The following is a 24,629-nucleotide window of genomic DNA, read 5'->3' as shown; positions in this document are numbered from 1 at the left end:
CTTGCCTTTTTCTTCTGCTATAAAAATGTAAGTATGGTGCTGAGATTTGCTTTATATCCAGGGTGTGTGTTGTTATATGTTTAATCACCAGCACTCCAAGAAAAACAATATACGCATGAAATGCTTTTAAGTTTAATCTCTGTTCTGAACATTTTCTCTATCACTTTTCTTTGTACAGACAATTGGCAAAATAATAAATCAAGCAGTAATTTATAGTATTTGCTTATTTCTGAACTGTAAATACTCATATTGAGATTTTAATAGTCTCTTCTCAAGAGATCTAGAAGCTGGTTCCAGCAAACTCCTACATGGAGATTACCTTGGGTACTCAAAGACTATGCCAACAAAGTATAAGCTCTTATAGGTTATCCTATAATGAATGGAAAGGCTTTTGGTATGGTTCTAGCAAAAGAATAAGTCTATTTTCTAAAGACCATTCTATCAATGTACAGAAAGGCTCTATACAATGCTATATAACTCTTTGAATGGTAATATATAGATATAAGAGGACCAAAGTCATGCCCATGGGTAATCATAGAATAATGGGCACTTTTAAGTGAGTCTCCATTGCCTATAAAATAAAATACAAATTCAAGGTCTTGATATTCAAGACATTGCACTATTGGGATGCAACTTTTCTTTCCATGCTTACCTTAAACCATTCCTTTTCATTTCTTTTATTTCTTTGCTAACTGGACTACTGTCCATCCACTCTTCTTTGGCCATAGTCAGCAGAATAAGGAGCAATGTAGGAGATTTGGAGAGTCAAATTTTGCCCAGAACAAACAATTGCCTAACACTTAGAGCTTACCAAACATGGAATAGATTGCCTCAAGATGTTGTTACATTCTCAAGGAGATGGGTTTACCCTCACAGGAGCTCTGCAAGAAGAGACTGCAAGTCATTTGTCCTGTATGATATCTATGATATTCTCTTCATATGTGGATTGAACCATAGGGCTGCAGAGTTCCCTTCCAACCCTCTATTTCTGTGATCCTCTGATGCTTTGACTCTTGGCAAGCACCTTTATCACCTAGAGAAGGGAAGGAAAGGACAAGGAAATTTGTTAGGTATGACCTCAGTTCTTACTTCCACCAAACCATTTCTGCCCCTTCCCTATAGAGAGTAAAATAAAATCTAGGGAACTTTTCCCAGAAAATAGAAATTTATGTTTTGTGGCCCCTGTAGTTATATAAAGGTCCCCCATAAGTTGTATAAAGTGTGAGGGTGTGGCAGTGTAATTGTAATGAAATTTGAAGTTCCTTTTGTATTACTAAGCTGAGAGGTGCTTAGCACTTAGTAATTAATCAAGCCTCTGTTAAAGAAACAGAAGGTATGAATCCCTGTTGCTGATGTAAAAGGCAGAGGTTGGCTGAAACAGGAAGGAGCTTATGCTGTGTGTATATAAGGAGAAGTCCCTGCTGGATTAGACAAATTTTCTTGGAGCAAGCTTCATGGAGGCAGATGCTGCTGCCTCTGGGAAGGCTTTAAGAGGAAAGGCCCCTCAGGCTGGAGAGAATTATTTCGATTTTGGGAAGCTGGCTGAAGTGATTTTCATTCTGGAAACCAGCTGAAACTTCTGCTGAGGAGCTGCTGAGTCCAGGGGCCAGCCAGAGCTGCTGGGAGCTGCCAAAGATTCCCAAGGGCCAGCTGGAGCTGCCACAGACTGAGAAAGCATGACTGTGATGCTGGTACTTTCTGTGAAGTTGTGGTTTTGTTAAACCTTAACTTCCCAGGAATAGAGACTGTGAAGGATTTAAGGTGGACTGGTTGCTGTGAGCTTCAGCATGGAATAGGAAGTGCGAGGGCGAGGAGAGCTGGACAAGGACCTGGGAACTGTCTGCCTTTGAACCAAGGTGATAGTTTGGTGAATCCAGGTAGGACCTGGGACCATGGAAGGGAATCCAGGGAAACTGAGAGACCACCCTGAGTCAACCTGAAAGAAGACTTGACTTGGATACTGTGTACTGGCTGAGAAATTGTAATTTATTACTGACCTAGGGTTGGAGGGCTTGTCCATTTTCTGATGATTGAATAGTGAATGGTGACTGAATAAGTGACTGATTTGTAACTTAGTGTGCTGCATGAGTGGTGAACTTTGACTTTTGTATTTTGTGACCCTTAAGGAGGCAAACCTTAAGGATGATTGACTGAGATGATTGAATGATTGAGTTACTAAATGATTGTTCTTTCTTCAAAACTTTGTTACCACTGTGTGAAAACTATGTGGCCATTTTAGTGGTAAGCTGCTGTGAATGCTGTATTTTGATTTTCTTTGATAAGTTGTAACATTGTGAACGCTGTACCTTGATTTTCTGTGAATATTTTGCTCTGATTTGTTATTGAATAGAGTGTTCACTATACTATGTAATCAGAATCTTGAAAAGCTGTTCACAGTAGCATTCTTCTGGAAACCTGCTCTTTCTTGGCTTTACAGGCAGTAAGATTACACTACTTTAGGGTGTTCCTGGTTTCCATTGGAGTATGAGTTAATTTCCCTGCTGACCTCTGCATTACACACATCCCACTGCCATCCTTCTCACAAGCTTTAGACATTTATCTGGAGTGCCACCATGCATCTCTAAGAAGGCAATGTGGACTAGGAATTTAGTGGAAAAAAATGAAGTTGGGACCCAGGTGTCTTTCATTGGAAAAATATGGAAATCAAGGATCAAAGAAAGGAATCATTCAGGCCTCTGGCATTAATTACCCTATGGTAATTTCATCCAATAGCAACTTTTACAGTTCCTCTAGCTTAAAAAAGGACAGAGAGCTTAGAAAGGCCTGGGAAAGAGGTGGTCTGAGTTCTAATCTTGGTGCCATCAATGTCTAATGAATTCAATAAGTACCTTAAGCACCATGTTATATGCAAGGCTCTGTGTTCAGTACTGAAGATTAAAATGCCTTGGCTCCTGTCCTCAAAATGCTTATTTTTCTACTGCTGTGTTGTGGACAGGAGGGCATTATATTGGACATAATTCAAAGTGGGAATAAGGGGAGCATTGGAGGCCATAGCACAGTTTAGAAATATTTGAAGAGAGAAAAGGTTTTCAGCTGGGGTGGGCATACAGAGGATACACTATCAAGGCTGAGCCTTCTATTCTGGGTTTCTATTCTTTTGGTTTTTTTTTCCCCAGATCAGAACCTGTAGCATCTTATCAAGGTAATTTATCTTATATTTTCCCTACTACAGAGAGTGTGGAGACCCCTGAAATATAATCTAGAATAGTTTTTGACAGTAGTAAAAATGGAGAGAAGAGCTAGATAATGTATCTTTACTGATAAGCAGCTAGGATCTTTGGTAAGATATTTTGATTATGGTTAATGGTTTTAGTGGTCAGTGGTAATGGTAGTTTTCTTCTTGAGGAAGATCACTGTGGGATAAAATGGAAGGATCATTATCCTGGACCTCACAGAAATCTTGAGAAGATAAATGTAATCTTATAAAATATTTGAAATTCAAATGCAATCTCAGCTTAAGTTATCCTTCCCACAGAAGTATTGACATGGAGACTTAGTGGGTTAAGGGAATGGATGGGGTGTGGGCATGAATAATATATTCAGAATTATCCAGAATTCTTTGGAACTTGAAGGAAATTTTCTGTCCAGAAGCTACTTGGTAGAGACAGATGAGAAGAAAGAAATGTGATCAGTTTCTAGTTTGTGCTTCTCTATTGAGTCTTTAAACAGTAGGGGACAGGGTACTTATATCAAAATACATGCCTGAGCCTCTTAAGTCTCCATGCCAATGGCTCCATAGGTTATCTAAGGTGGGGTTATGCTTAGGAAAAAATGCATAATGCACACACAAAAAATTAAGTAATCAATTTCACAGCATCACAGAATTTTAGAACAAAAAGGAGCCTTGGTCATTAATAGTCCTATTGCATATATGAACAACAATCTCAGTCATAATGTTTGCAATAAGTGTTCATCTAGCCCCTCCTTGAGATCCTTGAATGGAGTGAATCTACTGCTTCCCAAGGCAGTTCTTTCACTTTTGAACAGTTCTAATTTTGAGGAAGTTGTATGATTTTTACCCCCGATATCAGGTGAGAAATTGTCTTTGTAACTTCCATGCATTCCTTGTAATTCTATCCTTTGGGGTTGAATATAATCCTTATGATATGGGATCTTCCATGTGATAGCTTTTCACATAATTAAAGATGACTATCTTGAGGGGAAAAAAAGGAACTTTAACAGATGGAAGTATATTTGTGGGGGCAATAAGGAGGGAAGGGAAAGGACATAACTATGGAGCATTATCTCTTTTCTTCTCCAGTCTAAACATCTCTAGTTTCTTTTTGTAACCAGAACCTCAAAAAGCCCATTGGTATGGGAGTCTCTTGTCATTAGTTGAAATTGTCTGCTTGGCACTTTATACCTATATAAGAACCATAGTTGTTGAGAGCTAGAAGGAAGAGGCATCCTGGTTTCTTCTGGTTTCCAGTTTTCAGAAAGAAGTCAGTCAGTTAATAAACATTTATTTAGTGCTTACTATTTGCCAGGAATTATGCAATGTGCTAGCAATACAAATGCAAATGAATTTTTTTTAAAAAGATAGTCCCTGCCCTCAGGAGCTTAAGTTCAAAAGTAGTGAAGCTGACCCCCCTCCTTAAATAGAGTCTATAGAGCCCATGGCCCTGCCCTTTAGTCACAGGGACTCATTATAAGGAGTTTTCTGGGATCACGACTGTAGCACATTAAGAGAGGAAAGTCATTGTTGTTCTGAGGCTGCAGCTGTAAGGAGGTAGTCATTATAAGCCTTCTCACAAGTTTATAGATTATGAGAGCTGGAAGGACTTTACAGATGATCTAGTCCAATACCTGGTAGCAGAAAAAAGTACTGGTTTTAGAATCAGAGAACGTCAGTTTAAATCTTGACTGTGCCATTTCTTACTTGCTTACCACTTACTATTCTTTCTATTCCCATTCAAGACTCCTCCAAGGTCATTCATATTTAACTTTCTAAAATTACATTCATTTCCTTATTCTGTCTTATTTATTTTATGGATAGATTTATCTAAGACTGAAAGGGATAAATTGAGGTTCCCCATGAGTATAGTTTTACTGTCTATTTCCTCCTATACCTCATTTAGCTTTTTCTTCAAGAATTTAAATGCTGAGGAAAGGATTCTTGGAAGATGGCAGACTAGGTCATAAAATTCTAAGCTCTTCAGATTTCCCCCACAAACAAGATAAAATAGTGCCTTGGAACAAATGAAGAGCAGTAAAAATTACAACAATTGGAGAATATCTGAAGGAAAATACCAGGACTGAGGTCTGATCCCAAATGAAACAGCAAGTGGAAAGCCCAGGGGCTATCTGGGCTGGGAGGCAGTCTTGGCTCCAGCCACAGGAATTTTTACCTCCCCAGACAGTGAGGGGAATTGAGCATCTGAGCTGGGGAAGAATGAGGGAACCCCTGCTGCTAAGCGATGCCAGATCCTCATGTGCTGCCAAGACATAGCTCTAAGTGAGACGCAACCAGCATATGCCTGCTGACTGCAGAAGAAGTGGAGTGAGAACATTGCTGGATGTGGGCATTTACAAGAAGGCAGTAGTTCTTAGTTTGTTTCCAGGCCAGGGGGGAGAATTGAAGGAGGATTGGAGGCCACAGATACCATCCCTCATGCCCTAGGACTAGAGATGATTACAAAGCCAAGCTCCTATTTTTTAAAAAATGAGCCAACAAAAGAGAAAGAAACCAATCATAGAAAGTTGCTGTGGAAATAGAGAAGACCAGGGTTCATTTTCAGAGGTAGTTATTGAAGCAAAAAAAAAAAAAAGGCTCTCCTACCGCATTGAATAATGTCAAATTGAAATGTCATCTGCCCAAATAATTCATAAAGAATTGAAAAAGAAATCATAGAAGAACTTTTTAAAAAGCCTTTAAAAATCAAATGAGAGAGATTGCGGGAATTTTTTTTTAAATAACCCCCCCCAAAAAAATTGGAAAATCTAGCCAACTGTAAAAAAGAAACAGAATCTTAAGGAAGAAAAAAACTCTTGAAAATTAGAATTGGGCAAGGGGAATTCAGCAAAATTATCACAGACCAAGAAATAATCAAAGAAAAGATTTTAAAAATAGCAGAGAATGTGACACATCTAATAAGAAAGACAACTGATGTGGAGAACAGATCAAAAGAGAAAATGTAAGAGTAGTTGGACTACTTGAAAACTATAATTGAAAAAAGAATGTTGATATAATAATGCAAGAAATAATAAAAGAAAATTGTCCTGAAGTGTGAAAACAAGAAAGTAGAAATAGAAAAAATCCACTGATCACCACCTAAAAGAGACCCTATGAGGAAAATCTAGAGGAATATCATAGCTAGATTCTGAAAGCCTTTGCTCAGGGTGCAAAGATTATTAGCAACAAGAAAAAAATGTTGAATACAGTGGAGCCACAATTAGAATCACATAAGACCAAGCATCAGTTTCACTAAAAGACTGCAGGTCTTTTTTCCTCCTTTAAAGTATTTATTTTTTCCAATTATATGTAAATATAGTGTTCACCATTCATTTTTGTACAATTCTGAGTTCCAAATTTTTCTCCCTTCCTCTCTCTCTTCCTAAGACAGAAAGCAATCTGATATTGGTTACCATGTACAATCATGTTAAAAATATTTCTACAATAGTCATGTTGTGAAAGACAAATAAGTACAAAAGAGAAAAAGCATAAGAAAGAAAAAACAAAAACAAGAAATAGTGAAAATAGTATGCTTCAATCTGCATTCAAAGTAGATAATTCTTTCCCTCAATATGCTGAGTATTTTCTGTCACCATTTTCTATCTTACTGGGAAATCACCAATCATCCTGACTTTGGTAATGCCACTGTATTTTGACGACCCTGGAAGATAGAGTGAGGTTGACAACTTTGTCCAACTCTGCCTTACTGAAATTCAATTCATATTGAAGTCTAAATGTAGACATCTATGATCCCTCATGTTATAGAGGATGATATTAAAGTCTGGAAAGCAGAAGTGGTATACTTATAGATCTATTTACAGAATTACTTATAGATCTGCCTCTCCTTTGCTACAGAAGTTGGACTCAAATTCAGGTTGCTTGGTTCTTAAGTTCAGTGCTCCTTTCCTTGCATCATATAGGTCTGGAAGCAATATGACACCTATTCTACTATTCTAGCTATCTCCTTTCCATTATCTGAGAAGAAAATGAACAACTCCATGTTAGCCATCATAAGGATCTCTTATAAGAACTCCAAGTCATGGAGGAGAAACAGGGGAGAGAGATAATTAAATTGAAGATATAAAAAGATGCCTTTATCTGATTTAGGAATCTTCATTCCAAACAATATTCATTGTGTCTCTACTACATACAAAGCATAGGATGAAGGACAAAGTTAAATTAGACTGAACCCCTATGCCCAAGGAGATTAACCATTTACCCTAATTCATTCTTATTTATTAATGGCTTACTAGGTACAACACAGTGTGATAGATTGAAAATATACATAAAAATGAATTCCAATCTCTGTCCTCACAGAAATTTATATTCAAGAAGGGAGGGGAATGAAAGTAAAAAGATAAATAAATAAATGCAATACAATTTAAGGAGGGGAACACACTAATGATTAGGGTGACCAGGAAAGATTTTTATAGCATGTGGAACCTGAATTTAGTCACAAAGGAGACTTAAGAGGTAAAAACTAAAAGTGAGGAGGGAATACAGTTGAGACATAAGGGGCAATCATTACAAAGTAAGAGAAAAGAAAGATGAAATTTTGAATTCAGGGCAATAGCAAGAAGACCAGTATGGGAAGACTGAGAGAATATAAAAGGGAATAATGTAAAATAAATTAGGAAAGATAGCCTGGAGACAAAATGTTGAGGTCTTTTTAAGCCAATGAGTTTCTATTTTACCAAATACACAACTGGAATTCACTGAAGATTCTTGAGCAGATAAGTGACATATTCAATGTGACCAGAACCTAGATGAAATCAGGTTCATGGGCCTAAAATAAATACTGGTTCTCCCTTTCTTTTCCATTAGTATTTTGGCTTAATCTTCATGGATATTTGCATTGCTGTTATATTCAGAAAGAAAAGACCCCCTCTCATACTGAAATCTTGATGTGAATTAAATCTGATTAAAATAGGCATAAATAGCCAGATTGAATCATATGATAGAACTTGAGGATCAGAAGGGACCCTAATTGCCACCTAGTCCAACACATACCTGAAAGGCATGCCCACTGTAATATCACAATGGGTCTTTGTTTTTACTCAACAGTTTATAGAGAGAGGTAATCTACCACCTCTTGAGTGAAGCCATTCCCTTATTAGACAGCTTAATTAAGCATTTTTCCAAATCCTAAATTTGCCTCTTTACAACTTCTGCCTATTGTTGCTAATTATGTCCTCTGAGACCAAACAGAGCAAGTTTAATCCCTCTTCTACATGGAAGTCTTTCAAATACTTGAACACAGCTCTCATATTCCTTCCCAGTCTTCTCTAAACTCAATATTCCCAGTTTGTTCAACTCATCTTCATCATTTGAACTCAAGATCTCTTGCTGTCCTTGTTATCTTCCTGTGGACATTCTTGTTTATCAATGTTCTCCTTAAACTGTGATACCCAGAACTTAACACTTCAGGTGGGGATGAATGAAGGCAGACTACAATGGGACTATCACTTCCCTATTCCTGGAAACTTCTCTTTTCTTAAATCAATCTAAGATTGAGTTAACTTTTGTGGCTGCCAGTTCACAATAGTAATTCATAATAGATTTGTAGTCAATTAAAATTCCAAACTATATTTCAGAACAACTGCTATCTTCTCATACTCCCACCATCTTCTATTTGTAAGGTTGATTTTGTATACCTGGCCATAAATCTTCACATTTATCCCTGTTAGATTTCATCTGATTAGATTCAACTTAATGTTCTCTAGCTTTTCAAGATCTTCTTTAGATGCTTTTAGATTATTCATTGTGTTATATCTCCCTCCAGCTTGGTGTCATTAGCAAAGTCAGTGAGGTAACTAGTATTAAACACCTACTATGTTCTAGGCACTGCTGGAAGGGCTGGGGATACAGAAAAGGTAAAAGTTAGTCACTGCTCTCGAGAAGGTTATAGTCAAATGGGGAAGACAACAAACAAACAACTATTCACAAGCAAGAATTAAGGATAATCATCAGAGAGAAGGCACTAGCTTTAAGGGTTTTAAGAAAGGCTTCTTGTAGAAGGTGACATTTTAATTAAAACTTGACAAAGAAGTCAAGGAAACTAGAATATAAAGACAAGGAGATAGAGAGATTTAGGCATGAAAGACAGTCATTGAAACTTCCTGCAGTTGGGAAATGGAGTGATATATACAAAGAAGCTAATGTCACTCAACCAAAGCATACATAGTAGGGTTTAAGGTACACCAACACTAGAAAAGTAGGAAGAGGCTAGGTTATGGAGGAATTTGTAAGTTAAACATGTTTTATATTTGATTCTGGAAGCACTGAGCTGGGAGCTGGGCACAGTCCTTCATGAGTCATGCAGGCCCAGACCCGGGGCAGCCCCAGCCACAGACCAGACAGAGCAAACTTCAGGAGAGTGAATCACCATGAACACTGGTGTTTTCCAGAATTCTCAACCCATAAACATCAAAGAAAAAGTAAAAGGTCAGTGGGGAACTGTCTTGGAACTGGGTGACAGAAGAGCATGGTCTGGCATGTTCCCCTGGGGCAAGAGATAGAGGAGGCTCAGGGACTACAACTGCTGCCTCATGGTTGCCTCCAGAGCTCCTGGCCTGCAGATTGTAGAGGGACCAAGCAGCCATTCAGAGGGTAATTGCTCTTCCTTTGACCTGCTTGGATCTGGATTGTGGTCTTTGGTAGTAGTCCTAGGGTGTGTGGCCAGTGTACAAGAGCTTGAGGTGTCTGTAGAGAGGGCACTCTTCTAATAGCTCTAACAACATTTTTGAAAACCCCAGTAATTTGGGACACAGCTCACTCCACTCTGGAACCAGTTTCAGCATTCATGTCTTGCCAGCTAATTGCTTGACTTTTTAGCCCCTTGCCACTGTACAGTGCAAGCAGAGGAAGCATGATAGAACATAGAATCCTTTTGGGGGTCAAAAAGGATCAAAACATGAAACCAGAAGAAGTCAACAAAGTCAAAACTCTCGCATCAAAAACTTCCAAGAAAAATATCAACTGGTTACAGGACATGAATGAGCTCAAGAAGGATTTTGAAAATCAAGTAAGAGAAATGGAGGAAAACTTGGGAAGGGAAATGAGAATGATGCAAGAAAATCATGAAAAGAGAATCAACAGCCTGCTAAGGGAGACCCAAAAATGCTGAAAAAAAAATAACATCTTAAAAATAGACTAACTCAAATGGCAAAAGAGGCACAAAAACTCATTGAGGAGAAGAATGCCTTAAAAAGCCTAATTTGCCCAGATGGAAAAGAAATTTCAAAAACTCACTGAAGAGAATAATTCCTTCAAAATTAGATTGGAGCAAATGGAAGCTAACAACTTTACGAGAAATTAAGATAGAGAAGGCAATGTGAAATATTCATTGGAAAAACCACTGACATGGAAAATAGATTCAGGAGAGAGAATTAAAAAATTATTGGACTACCTGAAAACCATCATCAAAAAAAGAACATAGAAATCATCCTTCAAGAAATTCTCAAGGAAAATTGCCCTGATATTCTAGAACCAGAGGGCAAAATAGAAATGGAAAGAACTCACTGATCACCTCTTGAAAAAGTTCCCCAAAAGAAAACTCCTAGTAATATCACAGCCAAATTCCAGAGTTCCCAGGTCAAGGAGAAAATATTACAATCTTTCAGGAAGAAACAATTTGAGTATTGTGGAAACACAATCAGTATAACACAATATGAAGCAGCTTCTACACTAAGGGATTGAAGGGCTTGGAATATATTCTGGAAGTCAAAGGAGCTAGGATTGAAAGCAAGAATCACCTACCATCAAAACTGAGTATAATGCTTCAGGGGAAAATATGATTATTCAATAAAATAGAGGACTTTCAAGTATTCTTGATGAAAAAACCAGAGCCGAACAGAAAATTTGATTTTAAAGTACAAGAAACAAGAGAAGCATGAGAAGGTAAACAGGAAAAAGAAATCATACAGAACGTGTTAAAGTTGAACTGTTTACATTCCTACATGGAAAAATGATAATTGTAACTCATAAGACTTTTTTTTAGTATAAGGATAGTTGCAGGGAATTTATATGCATGTATGTATGTATATGTATGTATAGGAAGGTGTATGTCTTTATAAATACATATGTGAGTGTGTGTATATGTGGGTACCTGTGTATATAGACAGAGGGCACAGGATGAGTTGAATAGGAAAGGATGATATCTAAAAAACAAAATTGAGAGGTCAGAGAGGAATAGAATGAGAGAAGAAGAAAGGGAGAGATAGAATAGGGTAAATTATCTCATATAAAAGACTCAAGAGAAAAATGTTATAATGGAGGGAAAGAGCAAGAAGGTAAAAGGGAATGGGTCAATCTTACTCTCATTGAATTTGGCTTAAGGAGGGAATAACATACACACTTATTTGGGTACTTTACCTTACAGGAAAGTAGTGGGGAAGGGGATAAGTGGGGGGATGATAGAAGTGAGGGCAGATTGGGGAAGAAGGTAGTTAGAAGCACACACTCTGGAAAAGGGACAAGGTCAAAGTAGAAAATAGAATAAGTGGGAGGCGGGATAGGATGGAGAGAAATATAGTTAGTCTTTCACAATGTGACTACTATGGAAATGTTTGCATAACTACATATGTACAACCTATATTGAATTGCTTATCTTCCAAGTTGGGTGACTGAGTAGGGAAGAAAGGAAAGAATCTGGAAATTAACAGGCTTTTAATTTTATTTTTTTTAAATGCTTTATTAAATTCTAGTTTACATCACTCATTTCTGCAAGATTTAGGGTTACAAATTTTCTTCCCGTTTTCCCCCTACCCACCACCCAAAATAGCGATCCCACTGGATATCCCTTCCTCCAATCTGCTCTCTCCCATATCTTCTCCCATACCCCCTCCAACTTTCCAGTAGGGCACAGTGGATCTCTATGCCCCAGTGCCTGTATATTTTGTTTTGTTTTGTTTTTCAGGACAGTCAGTTGTTAAGCATTTACCAAAATATTGCTATGTGAAATCTATATCTCTCCATTTTCCCCACAAGAATGGTATGAAATATTTTATCAAAAGCTTCACTAAAATCTAGGCAAACTCTTTCAGATTATTTCTGTCATCTACTGGTTTAATAACTCTATCAAAAAAAGCAAAGGAGATTAGTACAGTATGATCTGTTGTTGATGAAGTCATGCTAACTCCATGTAATCACTGCTTCAATTTTTAGATGCTAATTAATTATTTCCTTAAAAATCTTATAATTTTCCCAGTTATCAAAGTTAAACTCTCTAGTCTATCATTTTCAAATAGTTCTCTGTCCCTCTCTTTTAAAAAAAAATCTAGACAATATGTATTTGTCATCAGTCCTGTGGTACCTCTCCCACTTTTCACCCTCTTTCAATATCATTGATATTATTTCAGCTATCACAGTTGCCAATTCTCTCAATCCCTAAGGTTATAGGTTAAATGGACTAGGTGACATAAATTTTTCAAGTGTTCTCTTACTATCTCCTTAATTATTTTGGTATCAAGTACCCACTAGTCATTTTTTTCTTTTAGTTCTAATGCAGAGAATGCATTCTTTGGAAGAAAAAAAATGGAATTGAAATCAAACATGTCTTCTTTCTCTCTAATATCAGTTACCATCTCATTTGCCTAAAAGAAAGTTGTTTCTTTTTTTGCTACCCAGTTTTCTCTGGGTATGGTATTAAATCTCACACAAGCTCTGCCTTTTTCAAGCTGTCTGTTTTAGAAATATTAAGAAATAAATATTTCCCTAGTCTGAGAAACTGAATGAAGAAAACCTTATCAATGCTGAAAGGTGTAGGAAAACAGTGACCTGAGCTAAATCCCTTCTCCCCTGCCTTGTCAAAACCCCTTTCTGTAGCTGGGTGAAAAGTTCATAGAGTAAAGTACTCCACTGGGTGTGGTTTTTTCTCTTCTCTTTTGCAGGCTTTTATTTTTGTCTCATCCAGGTCACATGATATTGATATAGCTATGTAGACATTTATATCTATCTATCTATGTGTGTGAATACGTGTGTGTGTAAATTCCAAATCTCAGAAGTCATGAGGGTCTAGACTAAACCATTCTTCCTCCTACAGAATAGATATTACAATAGGATCACAGAAGTCACTAAAGCGCAGCTGAAGGTGAGAAAGGGGGTGTGAACATAATTAAGGTGGGGAGGAGCCATCCTAGAACACTGTTTGGTCTGTAGGGCTCAAAGTCATTTTCGGTAACAGCTGGGGAGCTCTATCTGTCCAATCATCAATAGAAGGACAAACTTAGGAAAGTAAGGGCCTGGAACAGTTGTGCTACTTTTTTCTCTAGAGATCCTGACTTCAAGGGCTGTTTTATCATATTAAGACCTCTGCCTTATGCATTGTGGAAACATTTCCTTTTCTCTAATTCTCTGATCATGTGGTTTTATTTAAATGATTAGATATAGGACCCCTGGAGTCTTCAAGGTCCAGCCTAGATTCAACTCCCTTCAGGAAAATTGAAATGATCTCTCCTATACAAATTTCTCCTACCACTCTGTTCAAGTCTCTCACAATTAATTTTAGGGTTGAAAGAGACTTCAATAGCCAACTTGTCCAAACATACTTGAAAATGTATTCTCTCAACAACATGTTCATTCTTTACTTAAATGTTTTCAGAGGACAAGTTCATTATTCCACTTTTTAATAGTTCTAATTTTTAGGAAGCTTCTCCTTATATCAAGTATAAACTTATTTCTCCACTGCTTATACCAATTGATTATTCCTTGTTCTACCCTCTGAGGTCAAACAGAACAAGTCTAATCTTCCTTTTCAGTGACATCCTTCTAATACACTCCTTTGGACTTATCATATTATTCTAGCAAGATCCATCCCATGGAGCAGGTATGGAGATGGGCCTATATGTTTTGGCCCTTTCGGTGGGCCACTTATGCTCTGGTACTTTGTCAAAGAACCCATAGTTATTTAATGGTCTCTGTGTGTTGGGGGTAGAGAGTGAATGTGAATTGTCTTTGCAGAGTCATCTGTTATTGGTTGTAGAGCATAGGCCAATGAGCCAAGAACTGCTTCCCACTCATTAGACTTCAAAAAGAGAATCACCATTTCTCATTCTCTTCTTCTTTTGAGTATGCCATTAAAGACAGTTCCATCTTTTCTTTGGACTTCCACAGAGGGGAAGGGGAACTCCTAACCTTAAGCAGTGTTTCTTTTTTTATCTTTTGTTATTAATAAAAGTATTCCCATTATATTTTATGGTCCATGAGTTTCCCATTGCATTCTAACTCTGTGTATGAGTCACTGGACTGGCCGGAGAGAGGCCCAGACTAATATAGAAATATTGAGATTGAGATGTCTGTGGAACATGAAATTTGACATATACAATAGCAAGTTAGTGATTCCTGACCAGATCTCAGGATAGGGACTAATGCTGGAGAAATAAATCTAAAATCCATCTTTCTAGAGAACAGTTAGGAGATGAATCTATAAATTTTATTGCTCTATATTTTACTCTAAATTATTTGTAAGTTTATTCCCTGGTGCCAAGCAGAACATATCTAATCTCTAGTCCATATGATAGCCCTTCAAATATGTCGTGATCATTATTATCTTCCCTTCCTCCAAAGGTCTTCTCTACTCTAAACAAACACAGTTCCTAACTGATCCTTCTTTGGCATGGTTTTCTTACCGCATCAATCAAAGTAGAAACTAGTTGGGGTTGAATGAGCCTTTTTTGAGGAAGGTGCTCCCATTGGGGAAGGATCACACACTTCCTCCTCATGGTTACTGCATCCTTCCCCTTACATCTTAGTCCTCTCACTATACATGGTGCATCTGCACTGGCTCCTACCCAAGTGACTCCTAGTCACGTTACCAAAATGGTTCTTTTACAGTGATATCTCTCTCAAAGTCAGCCTTCCATTTCATGTTCTACAGGGATGAATGATAAATTTTCTGGGGTGTTATCTGCACCCTTTTAGCATAGCAACAGTGGAACTCTCCTCTCTACAGACAACTATTCATTCCCAAACTCCTATATGAAAAAGTAGAACGGGTTGACTTGGGAGGATATGCACTCCTCCTGGATAAAAGTCTTCTAGTAAAACCTGGATGACTTATGACATATGTAGCCTTTGGCAACTCACTTATATTTCCTAGGACTTGTTTTCCTCATCTACAAAATGAGACTTTATTGCATTAAATTCCAAGTCTAGATCCTCTGTTGTAGAGCTGATTCTTCTTCAGGAATTGGTCACCCTAATTGGCCTCTGAAGACTCTCCCAGGGCTGAGGTTCTGTAATTATAGAATTGGTCTAGGAGTCAAGAGACCTGGTTTCTAATCTTGTTGTTGTGACCCCATTTGGGGGTTTTTGTCAAGATACTGAAGTGGTTTGCCATTTCCTTCTCCAGTTCACATTACAGATAAGGAAACTGAGGCAAACAGGGTTAAGTGACTTGCTCAGGGTCACAAAGCTAGTAAGTTTTTGAGACCGGATTTGAATTCAGGAAGATGAATCTTCCTGACTGCAGTGTGGGCACTCTATCCACTGTACCACCTAGCTGCTATCTCCCAGTCTCGGTGGTAGTCCTTCTAAAGGACGACTGGGAAAATCCTTCCCTCTCGAGCTCATTAGGGTTTCATGGGATTGAGAGATTGTGACTGAACCTTGGAGATCATCTAGTCCATCCCCTTCATATAACACTTCTACAAATTGAAGTCTAGCCCGGGGAAGTGATTGGCCCCAATTTCACACAAGGCCGTGCAAATGCCATAACTATGATGTTGTTGTTTGACTAGATGAACTTAGGGGTACCACAAATCTGTAATCTTCATATTCTTAGCTGAGAATTTTATTTAGTTAAGGAAGTCATGAGGAAGGAAATGGGGTTTCTTAGGAGTTTTTGAAGGAGGGGAGAAAGTTATTCTAAGTTCACAGCCATAATAGCAGAGTTCTATACTTCTTTAAGGGTTTGCAAAGTACTTTTTGCCACTGACTCTGTTAGGTAGGTGGTGTAAGTATTCCAATCCCCATGCTCTATCATGAGAAATTAAAATTCAGAAGCTGAAGAAGTTACCAAAGTCACCTGGCTAATAAGCGATGGGCAGAAGATATTAGTTAGTTCTTCATTATGAGTCATGGGCTCTTCCCACTGACCTGCATTTCCTCTCTATCTACTTGGCAATTTTTATTCCACCATGGAGAAAAGAAATGAAAAATTCACCAGCTTAGTGGCTCAAAGATAATCAAGTTTATTTCCAAGCCTGAAACATCCAAAGAAAGGCCTCAGTTGCCAAAAAACCAATCAATTGTGAAGTCTACCATCTGTGAAGCCAGCATGATTATCTGTCACATATTTGAAACAGAATTCATCGCAAGGTTGGTACCTAGAATTCTGTGCAGGAGAAGGGATGTGTGAACAAGAGCTTCAAAGAGGAGAGAGTGTGCTCTCTGTGTCACTCAAGAAGAAGCATCCAGTTGTCCCACGGAAGAAGAAGGAAGATGGGATGTGATTGAGGCTGTTAGAAACCATTATTGCTTGAGGAAAGGTAGGAGGTGGTGATTGTCTCAGAGTTCTTCTCTTGTGATTTCTTAGACTTAGGATTAAGAATGCATCCTTTTACAGCAAGGTTTAGCAAAAGCACAAGTTCCCACTTTGTTCTCATTCCAGGGACACATCCCATTGCGACAAAGACCAGAATTCTCCTTGCATCTTTGGGCATTACTTATTGGGCTTCTTTGCAAAGGAATATTTCCTGCATGAAGAAAAGAACCTTTAAATGAAGACTTGGTCTCAACCTAACACACCTATACTGAAAACATCACCCTGGCTAATACTGAAAGGGAAACTCTTTGAACCCCAAATTCCTGTCTCTGATATTCAAACTCTTAACTAACCGCCACATTAACTGAATCACATGTTAGGAAATGGGGAGATGTCAAGTCTATCTATGCATTTTTTCCTTTATCAATCAACAACCATTTGTTGTCCACTAAATACTACATCTTGTATATGGCTCTGGGGAGATAAAGGCAGAAATAAAACATACCCTGAGCTTACATTATCAGACTGTAGTGGGAGGTAGGGTACAATAGATGCACTACACATACATATAACTATATACAAACTATATGCAAAGTAAACGTAAGATGATGTGAAGAAGTATAGAGTTGTTCCAAGAGATATCAGTAAAGGCTTCACATAGAAAAGCAAGGCTTGGGTTGAGATTAAAAGGAAGTAAGAAATTTTAAGGGGGTAAAGGAGGACAGAGAATATGTTCTAGGAAAGAGGAACAGCCTATGCTAAGTCAGGAAGATGGAAGATGGAATGTCATGTGTAAGAACAGCAAGGAGTTCAGTATGACAGGACTATAGAAATCACAGAAGGGAGTAATGTTTTAATAAGGCTTTATTAAAAAGGTTTAAATAAATTAAGCACAATGTAATTCTACAGATTATACTTAACTATCTTTGTGACTGTGGGTAAGATAACTGTGTTTCAACTTAGTTTTCTCATCTTTATGCAGCAGTAGGGGAACAACTAGAGGATATGGCACTGATCTTGGGATCAGGAAAATTCATCTACCCGAGTTCAAATATGACCTCAGACACTTCCTAGTGGTGTGACACTGGCCAAGTCACTTAACACTATTTGCCTCAGTTTCCTCATCTGTAAAATGAGCTGGAGAAGGAAATAACAAACTACTCTAGTATCTTTTTCAAGAAAAGACCAAATGGAGGCACAAAAAATTGGACACAACTGAATAACAACAACAAAATGTTGCAGCAAGATAACAATATCTGTAACACTTCTGTCTGTCAAGGGAGTGTTGTGAAGGTGACATGAATAATGTATTACAGAATTTTGCAAACCTTAAAATTCTACCTCCAATAATTATCGTTAATAATATGAATAGTAACAAATATTTTGAATGCTAGGGCTTTATTTGATTTTATAATTGATTTATTTGCATTTCTTGAGAACATAAAGATATAACAGAAACGAAAAATAAAAATGGTACAACAGAAGAAAGGTGCATATTTCTTAAAGGCTTCTCAGAAAGATACTAAAAGAGAAACAATAACAACAACGACAAAAAGATAAACTTAATATTATCAACATTTAATATCCCTGTTGATCTTAATGGCACTGGGAAACGTGAAGTCAGAGAGAACCCTGGCTTTCATCTAACTTTACAGTCTCAAAAGAGTTACAGTTTGTGTGACTTTGGACAAATTCCTTCCCCTCCCTGGGCCTTAGTTATATTTAAAATGAGGGGATTGGACTAAAGGATTTCTTAGATTTGTTCCTGCTTTAAATCCTATGAAAGCCCAGTAGGGACCTGGGTTCAAATACACATTTTGTGTGATCATAGGCAAGTCTCTTAACTTCTTTGGGCCTCAGCTTCCTTATCTGTAAAATGAGGGAATTAGAATACATGATATTTCAGTTTTCTTCCAGTTCTAAGTCTCTGATTCTATTATCCAAAGAAACTTCCTGAGCCCCAAGTTCAAAGATAACAAAAGTATCTATTATATTTTTATTTACTTTGTTAAATATTTCACAATTTTATATTAATCTAGTTTGTGCCATACTCCACATTGCTGTGATCTGTATATGGCCTTGGGCCCATGTTTGACACTTCTTGTGTGGTAGATAGAATGCTGATCCTGAAGTCAGGAATATCTGAATTCATATTCTGCCTCTGATACTTACTTATGACCCTGGAAAAATTATTTACCCTCTCTCAGCCTTAGTTTCCTTATATATAAAACGAGAAAATTGAATTCAATGTTCTCTTAAATTCCCTATGAGCTCTAAATCTATTCCTCTCCTTTCTTTTTTGATAGTGTCTTATTTGGGGTGATTGATGTTGTGCTTCAATAATAATGAGTCGGTTTTTGTTAGGATATTTTTCAAATGTGTTATGGTCCATTTCACAATTCCATAAGTTTATGTCCAGACTGGCACTGCATCAGTCCTAATTGCTTCCCATTAGGCTTTGATTTCAGGAAATCTCTAAGTTTCTTCACATACACAGCTGTAGATTTCTCCTTGATAACATTAGTTTTTATGTGTTTTCTCTGGAGGAGAAGAGATCATGCTATTTATAAATATTGCTTTTGTCCATTGCTTCTATTTGATCTCTGGATTCAAGTTTGAAGCTTTTAGTCTCTATCTTTCTTTGGTATATATTGAGAGTTTTACCAAAAAATTTTCAAATTTAAACTCTCTCTTTCCTCTATATGTATATATGTATGTATACACAATACATACATACATATTCCTTTCTATATGTGCATATCTATTCATAGATATGTACATATATGCACATATGTATGTATATATACATATGTAATATTTTGGTATAATTGGAGAAAGATGTCATTAGCTAGAGACACTGCTTAATTTGTTATTGTTAGTATTATTATTATAGCTAATAATAAATCTAATGATGATAAGATAATCCTACCTTCACCATCCTCAAGGTTTGTCTTCTCTACCTGCCCTAGAATTTCAGCTACATCTTCCTGTGTAGCCTCATTCTTTCTCCCTGGAGAAGCCTGGACCTGGAAAAACAGGAAGAGAAAAGAAAAGAGAAAGCAAAAGATTCTCATGATTGTTAGTTTGAGAGCTTCAGGATCCCCACAAGCTGATGCTTATTAAGAACTTTATGTGGGGTGTCAAATTTATAGACGATGGCCTGCACAGGACATATGAGGACAGCTGGTTGACTGCACATTATATGTTAGTTTCTCTTTGATGTTATCCAGTTCCTTAGTTTTATATGCCCTCATTTCCTCTGTTTGCCAACAGCTGTCCAGTGACCTATCCTGCTTCCCAGCTGCTTATCTTTGTTTTCACTTGAAAGCAGTCCATGAAATAGGCAAATAGGTAAAGGACGCCCCCTTTCAGACCTCAGAGTTTCAGCTATTGGATCCAATTTTATCAGCTTTCTTTGAGTCCCCACCTCTGGCCACATTACTTCACACTAACCAGCTGTGATAGAAGAGTCACCTGAGACATGAAAATCAGGAGCAAATTAACCAATGCTTGCAGGCACATACATGGGCATGGAGATGCCTCAGGAAACCCAGAGCAAAGGCCTCATGTGTTTTGGGTTCCCTTTCTCTTGGGATTTGGTCTGGGAGAGAGACAATGCATGGTTGTCAGATGCACAAACCTGTGCAACCCTTCCTTCTATGGGTTTCAATGTTTACAAAAGAGCCTCTGGGTTAGAATTTAGGTTTGCTTTTGGAATCAACTCACTCCCTTTATTTATCCAAGGACTCAACCTTCCCCAGATAAGAGACCTTCTTTACTCCATTTCTGCAATTTGCCTTACAAGTGTTCAGCAAATAGAAGGATGACTTACCTGTCTCTGAAAGTCACTGTATCTATGACTGGAGGGAGAGAGAAAGTCATGGCAGTGGAATGTGATGTACCTGTTAGATAATGAAAGGTTGGCATGCTTTCTGAGTCATCTTTGACATTATTGCTCCAAATTCTCCAGAAAGGCTCATTGGGATTGTGATCCCTAGAAAATTTATATTACTTTCTCATCTTACATCTTTTCCTCTTTTTTAACCATTCAGTTGATTCTGCTGCAATAGTATCTCTCCCTTCCACATCATTGTCTTTACCCACAGTGACACCATCATGGGTCAGGCTCTTGTCCCTTGGATTCTTACAATAGCCTCCTAATTAGTTTCCCTGATTTCAGTCTTTCCCCTATCCAATCTATCCTTCACATAGTAGCCAAATTAATACTGCTAATACATAGGGCTGACATTCATAATTGCTTGCTCAAGAAGTTCCAGTGGCTTCCTTTTGCCCCTGTGAGAAAATACAACCATCATTGTTTGGCTTTTAATGTTCATCACAATCTTACTCCAGTCTACCTTTCTAGATTTATTCCATATTATTTTCCTCTTTGAATTATTGTGCAGCCAAACTGGCCTATGTGCTATTCCATGTACTTGACCTTTGATTTCATGTCACTTATGTATGCCTATCTGCCAGCTGTCCTTCAGGAACAGAATGCATTCCCTCCCCACATTCACCTCAAAGAATCCCAGGTTTTCATCAAGATTCAGTTGAAGTGGCACTGTGCCCACTCTGGTGAAATGACTGTGAATCTACTATACTTTTAACCTACCTTATATTGACTTTTCTGTATACATGTTGTTGTCACTTTGTTCTGTTGGCTCTAGAAGACAAAAGACAAAGATAAAGAGAGAAATTTAGACTTGGTTTCAGGAAAAAAATTAATGCACAACAAAACTTTCTAACAAGAAGAGCTATCTGTATGTGTTGTGTTCTACCGTGAAAAGAAGTGGTTTTTTCCTCTTTGGAGGTTTTAGGCAGAATCCAAAAAGTCATTTGTCAGGTGAATTGTCTCAACTGTAAGGGTTGAACTAGATGACTATGAAGACTTCTTATGGTTCTGAAGATCTGTGATCCTCTGAATTAAAAAAAGAGGTTTAGATAAAGTGTTATAAGAAACTCCAGGAGTAAGAGACACTGACCCTGGAGGGATAAACAGGACGTTTTCCTGGAGGAAGAGTAACAAAAGCTAGGCCTTGAATTTTTTAATGGTCACAACTGAGAGTGACTGCATCAGGCATGGTGAGTGGTATTATTGAAGGTAAGAAGATGAAAGAGGGAAGGAGGAAAATGGAAGATAATGAGTAGACTACATTTGGTTGAAGATAGAACATAAGAATAATTTTAGATAAGTCTGGAAATGGAAGGCAATGCCAGATTGTATAGGACTTTCAATGTCAGGATAAGGAATTTGTATTTTCTTAAGAACTATTGAAGACTTTTGAGTAGAAAAATGTGATCAGTATAGTACATTAGACAGATTACAAAAACAATCTCAAAATACCAGAGAAGGGAGAGATTGTGGTAGATGGAAAGTTTCAGAGTCTTTCCATTCAGTTCAACAAACAGGTCCTTCTTGTGTACAAAACATTGTGCTAGTCACTGAGGGGGAAACATTAATAATATAAGAGATAGGGGCGGCCAGGTAGCACAGTGAGTAAGAGCACCAGCCCCAGAGTCAGGATGACCTGGGATAGAATCCAGGCTCAGATACTTAACACCACACCCAGAAATAACTGGCCGTGTAACTTTGAGCAAGTTACTTAACCCCAATTGCTTTAAAAAATGATAATAATAATATAAGAGATAGTTCCTATATTTATGAAGCTTTTTTTTGGAGGGCAGTTGGGGTTAAGTGACTTGCTCAAGGTCACGTGGCTATTTTTTGTGTTAAGTGTCTGAGGTTGGATCCAAACCCAGGTCCTCCTGACTCCAGGGCCAGTGCTCTATTCACTGTGCCACCTAACTGCCCTTATTTATGAAGTTTTTAACCTTTGTTACAACTGGAAGAGATTTTACAAATCATCTAGTATAGGGGGCATGTATTATTATTTACATTTTGTGGAAAAGGATACTGAGTCAGAGAGTTAATATGACCTCCTTAAGGTTAAATGCAAGACAGTATAGAATAGGAAATCAGTCTCCTAAGGTAAACTCCCCTCCACCACCACCCCCATCCCTAGCCCACTCCCATCTGGGAACAGTTCTTGAAATGTTACCAGAGGCATACTTCTACAAGTTCACAAGTTTAATTTCTCTTGCAGAGCAACCAGAAGGACCGGAACTCCTGTGACTCCCCACTAGACAAGCAGTTAGCCAGTATCATCATAGATTTTTAATGCTCTTACTTTCTCATGATTCCCCTTTTCTCCATCCCCCATACCTAACCTACTATATAGAATTCTACTATTATTCTATGTTGTGACCCCAAGGTTTCTAGCTGATTCTCACCTCCATTTTCCAGCCCTTGGTGCACACCCAGCCACGTCCTGTGTGGTCTCATAAAAGAGAAGTAGAGTCAGTGGAAATCGAAAGAGGTACAGCTTTATTGGCAGGACAGGCATGTTGTTATATCTCTCCCTCTCTCAGCCCCATCATGCTTTAGCCCTTAAATCCCAAAAGTGAACTTGCAGAGCTCATGGACAGCTCATGAGGGAAGGTAGGGGGAACCAATCAGAGAACAAGGAGGCTGTGTCCAGAATACCTTGCATGAACACCTTGCATCCTCCTGCGCACTTACCCTTAGTCCCAGAGATTAGTCTCAAGGTAACAGGGTAAATTGCATGACAGCACACAGTCTGGGCGCCTCGGCACTTCCTAGGTTAGGGTGCCCTGACACAATAGTAGGGTGCCCTGACTACAGATAAGATCAGCACGTATCGCTGTCTATTCTGTATCTTGTTATGTCAGACCTGAATTCAGAGAGGCTGCCTGAAACCCAAAGAGGAGCTACAGTCCCTAACAATTCTATTCTTGCTATTTGGTCATTTGGGTCAGTCCCTCATAACTAGGCAGCCTGGCCACTAATCCATTACTGTACATTTCCACAGAAGTGAACAGAGCCCAACTCTAACATAAAGAAGTCAAAGTTTGGGGCGGCTAGGTGGTGCAGTAAACAGAGCACCAACCCTGGAGTTAGGAGGACCTGAATTAAAATCCGGCCTTGACACTTAATACTTACCAGCCATGTGACCTTGGGCAAGTCACTTAACCCAATTGCCCTGCTTTCCCCCCTTCAAAAAGAAAAAATCAAGAAGTCAATGAAGTTCAAAGGAAAAAATAGGTTGGAATGAAGAGAAAAAATAAGAACTTGACAATAAATTTTTCTGTGGTGGTAGGGAAACTCAAGACACAAACTCAGAGGTAGATGATGACTTGAAAACATCTAGAAGCAGAACCTCAAAGAAAAATGCGGCTTGTACATGAGGCCAACAAGAATTACTAGAAGGGCTAAAGAAAAATATTTGGTTAAAGAACAAAAAAATATTAAAAATCAAATAAGCATGATAAACGAAAAACTGGGGAAAGAAATGAGTGTAGTGTAGTAATATTATTAAATAATATTATTAAAAGAGAATTAATAGCATGGTAAAAGAGGTACAAAAAAAGTGCTGAAGAAAATAACCCCTTAAAATCAGAATTGTTAGAGTAGAAGTTAATGACTCCTCAAGACATGAACAACTATGTTACATAGAGTTTGTAGAGATTTTTTAGTACAAGAAAGTGGGGGAAGAACTGAAAGGGATTATGTTTGACCCTCCATAGGTTTCCAAAGTTTTTTATACATTTGGAGATTTATACAAATGTGATAAATGTACCTCAGTTGATTAAATGAGGACACCAATTATGTAACTGTGTTTATGTGGGAGGGTGGGGGGAAGGTTTAAAATAGCCATCTCGTGCCCAGGGAGCAAACCCAAGCATGAGTTTGTGCTCTTTCCACTTCTAATCACATGTTTTCTACTCGGGGTACTTTCCATGGATTGCTAGGCATGCTCTCTGGACACTTCTGGAGAATCATGGAAAGAGAGAGAGAGACAGAGAGAGAGAGAGACAGAGAGATAGATAGAGAGAGAGAGAGAGAGAGAGAGAGAGAGAGAGAGAGAGAGA

The 24,629-nt window shown here is 38.0% G+C and overlaps 1 long non-coding RNA gene across 1 annotated transcript in view; it reads left to right on the top strand.

Annotated features, from left to right (window-relative positions):
* Positions 1-1,375: 1,375 nt before the first annotated feature.
* LOC138176539 (uncharacterized) overlaps positions 1,376-24,629 on the top strand; it is a 100,340-nt gene continuing 77,086 nt past the window's right edge. Inside the window, exon 1 of the long non-coding RNA XR_011172328.1 lies at positions 1,376-1,877. This is a non-coding gene — a long non-coding RNA (uncharacterized lncRNA). The remainder of the gene's footprint in view (positions 1,878-24,629) is intronic.

This window comes from Petaurus breviceps, unplaced genomic scaffold (genome assembly GCF_028583685.1).
Source record: "Petaurus breviceps papuanus isolate PSGF00001 unplaced genomic scaffold, PetGlider_PUasm1.0 89893, whole genome shotgun sequence".
Lineage (NCBI taxonomy): Eukaryota > Metazoa > Chordata > Mammalia > Diprotodontia > Petauridae > Petaurus > Petaurus breviceps.
Note: the sequence above shows the minus strand (reverse complement) of the source record. Positions and strands in the feature narration are given on the sequence as shown.